This window comes from Triticum dicoccoides, chromosome 2B (assembly GCF_002162155.2).
Source record: "Triticum dicoccoides isolate Atlit2015 ecotype Zavitan chromosome 2B, WEW_v2.0, whole genome shotgun sequence".
Lineage (NCBI taxonomy): Eukaryota > Viridiplantae > Streptophyta > Magnoliopsida > Poales > Poaceae > Triticum > Triticum dicoccoides.
This window is the reverse complement of record NC_041383.1, coordinates 725,406,832-725,410,398: the sequence shown is the minus strand read 5'-3', so window position 1 is coordinate 725,410,398 and position 3,567 is coordinate 725,406,832.

The window sequence follows — 3,567 nt, the reverse complement described above, 5'->3', positions numbered from 1 at the left end:
TGGCAGGTTCTTCTTTAGTAGTTGCACTAAAATTGAGGAACATTAAGGTTGGTTGTCCGGCTCATGTAAGGTGCAACTATAATTTTCTTATCCTGTTGTGTAGTTCCACTAAAATAAAGTGCCATTGTGGTGACAGTGACGGCTCCATCTTGCAAAGGCTAATAAAATGTTACATGACATTACCAGTAGAACTTGACGAAGATTTTGGAAACTCCAATCACCATTTTGTGCAGTTCCACCAAAATTGAGAGATGTTGCCCACATGACATTTTAGTTGAACTGCACAAGACACTCATTCCAAAAAAAAGTGTTTTGTGCAGTTCACCAAAAGGTCACAATAGCAACAAGGTTAAATGGATATCCCTATCTGCACAAAAAGATAGAAAGTAAATAGTTGCTGGTCAATAAGAATATACGGAACATATACAAAATGAAAAGAAGCATCTTAATTATGTTCATGGCAATCATGCAAGGACAATAGATATTTTAAAACTTCAGCAATGGTTCATGTTACAAGAAGCATTACGATCAACAATGAGATTCCTCAAATATGGGATTACTTTAATGGTGGCATTGCTTGTTTACCAAACATAGTAAATCAACAGCAGCTAAAGAGTTGGTTTAAGGGCATGGGACCATGGGGACACCAGGACACTCAGCAGCGTAAAGGAGCAACTTACTTATCATACTGGGGAAAATAACAGGAGTGCCATTTGTAACACAGTTTAATTGCATCTTATCACTGGAGGCATTAGATTAACAATAACACTGGTTAGACATGTCCCTAAGGTAATAGTGTGATCGCTTCATTTTACATGCGCCCTTACATTAACAACAGCAAAAGGTTGGTATAAGGACATGCGACAGTGCACGCATCAGCACAATGTACCTACAAGGAGGCATAAAGTGGTGATGCCGAGTTTGTTCATGCTATGTGAGGGCAGCAAACCTAATTCTGGAGACCTTGTACTATGTGAGGGCAGCGAATCTAATCCTAGAGACCTTTTACTATGTGAGGGTAGCAAATCTAATCCTGGAGACCTTTTACTATGTGAGGGCAGCAAATCTAATCCTGAGACCTTTTAGTATGTGAGGGCAGCAAATCTAATCCTGAGACCTTTTACTATGTGAGGGCAGCAAATCTAATCCTGGAGACCTTTTTACTATGTGATGGCAACAAATCTAATCCTAGACATACTCAGTTGACTTGTCCACCAGCCGCCACTTTCTATCCTTTTTTCAACCAATAATAGATCTATTCCTTATCCACTTTGTACTGCCTTTTCCCATTATTTCCCTTTTCAACCAAGAGACCGGTTGGGTATCCGGTCTCTACTACTTTCACCATATTATTTCCTCTTTGAATCAAGTCCTAGATTCATGCTACAACTTTCCCCCCTTTCTTCGTTGTTTGAACAAAGCGCTAGATTCGAATGCAAGAAGTAGCTTTACCTCTAATAATACTAAAAACTTAGGTGGCTTTGGAAGAGCTGATGGGAGTAGAAAAAGATGCACATGAAGACACGTGGGGAGCTGGGGCAGTAGAGCAAGGCCGCTTTCAAAGAACTTATACCTGAGGGTCACCGGGATGTAGGAGGCGGCAGGTCGGATCTGCGGACAATACAGCAGGGAGGAAGAAGGGTCGGAGGACCTCCCGAGTCGGTGCTGTGTTGGAGAGAACAGCACGTGCAGAGGATCGGGCCCCTCCGGCAGCTGTGGGTTTCCTCCCTCGGCGGCGATGACCGCGTGAACGATGCACCTTTTAGTCCTCTACACACACCGGCCGAAGGGATCCAGCCAGATCTATGACCAGCGGTGAGTAGAGGGAAAATGTCACTACCGCTGTCTTGTTTATATCTGGAGAGGATGAGAGAATGAAGAGAGCAACCCTAGTAAAGCAAGCGCTCAGGCCCCTGCATCCATATGTAGTGGAGTGATTATCTTTGTTCTCTCCACAACAAGCGTTTCAATTTGTGTGCGTGGCATTAAAGAAAAGAAACTCTCTATTTAAGGTGACTACTGTACGACTCGTACTTACTACTAGTAGTACTACAGTATTGTTCACTTGTGCTCCCCATCCCTCCATTCATTGAACAACCACATGGGTGAATAAACATATAGTAAGTACTGTATTTATATAGAATGAACAAGCTCGAACTATTTTTGAGTTGTTAAAAGTTGAGGGCGGGGCTTTTCCCACGCAGTACGTGCGGCAGTTTTCGTGTAGGCAGTTTGACAGAGAGGCGAGGAGGGTGAGCGAGTGGCGGATTCTCAAACATACTGCTGGAAAGGTCGGGCTGTGCTATTTGACGGCGTGTTACTGCTGGTAAGACTTGTGATATGACCACTCACTATAGTCATGAATTACTGGTGCTCCGACCGGGGTGATGCCCCCTTCCGTTCCGCGCTCTAATATGGTGCATGACACGTCGACCCGTATGATGGCTCTCCCACATGTCGGAGTAGTAAGAAGGAGCAAAGAATGATGCGGTATATACTAGTACTACTACTACTCAGGTCAGAGGAGTGCGAACCATGGTAGCCTAGTGAACCAGCAGTGCGAACCACGGCAGCCCAGTGAACCAGCAGTGCGAACCACGATAGCCCAGTGAACTAGCAGTAGAAAACAATGTGGTGATATGGCCACAAAAAACAATGTGCTACGGTCCACACTGTAGCATGTACAGTAACACTCCTCTTTGTTTGGATCCCTGAGTTAGAGCTAGTTTGGGTTGAAATAGCCTCAAATTATCGAAATAAGAGGGGTTAGTTTGAGCTACTTTTCTCTAACCCAGCTAAAAAAACTAGCCCGGTGGAGAGGTTCTAATTGGGTTAGTTATCCTCGGGCCCACTAAAAGAGAACTAAAAAAATATCCCCTGCCCGCACCAGATCGCCTCCCCCTCTCGCACGACTCCTCTCTGTTCCCCATAGGGCCGCCCGCCCAAGCGCCGCTCTCCCTCTCTCTCCTCCGGCCACCCCTCTCCTTCCGGCCTCCGCTGCCCTACTCCGACCGCCCTCTTCCTCCAGCCTTCAAAGGTCACCCCGCTCCCCCTTCATCAGTCGTTTTTCTCCTATGTCGTGCGCGGCGGTGGCGCATCTACCAGGGAGGTCGCGAGAGGGGTGAGTTTGTTCGTTCCTTCTCTGTCTCACGACCATATCATTGATCTTGCTTGCTCTAGCGCTAATTCTGATTTGGAAAAGTAGATCCTGATCAAACTTGGTATAGATTTGTGGTGCACGCATGGAATTGTTTGATGCTACTTGGGGAGGTAATAAATCTTTCTAGAGGCCCAAAGATCTAGTTCACCTTTCTAGGTATTTCAATTTCAGGCTTGGATTATTTCTAGAGGCCCAAAGATTTAGTTCACCTTTCTAGGTATTTCAGTTTCAGGCTTGCATTATTTCTAGAGGCCCAAAGATTCAGTTCACCTTTCTAGGTATTTCACTTTCAGGCTTGCATTATTTCCAGAGGCCCAAAGATTCAGTTCACCTTTCTAGGTATTTCAGTTTCAAGCTTGCATTATTTCTAGAGGCCCAAAGATTCAGTTCACCTTTCTAGGTATTTC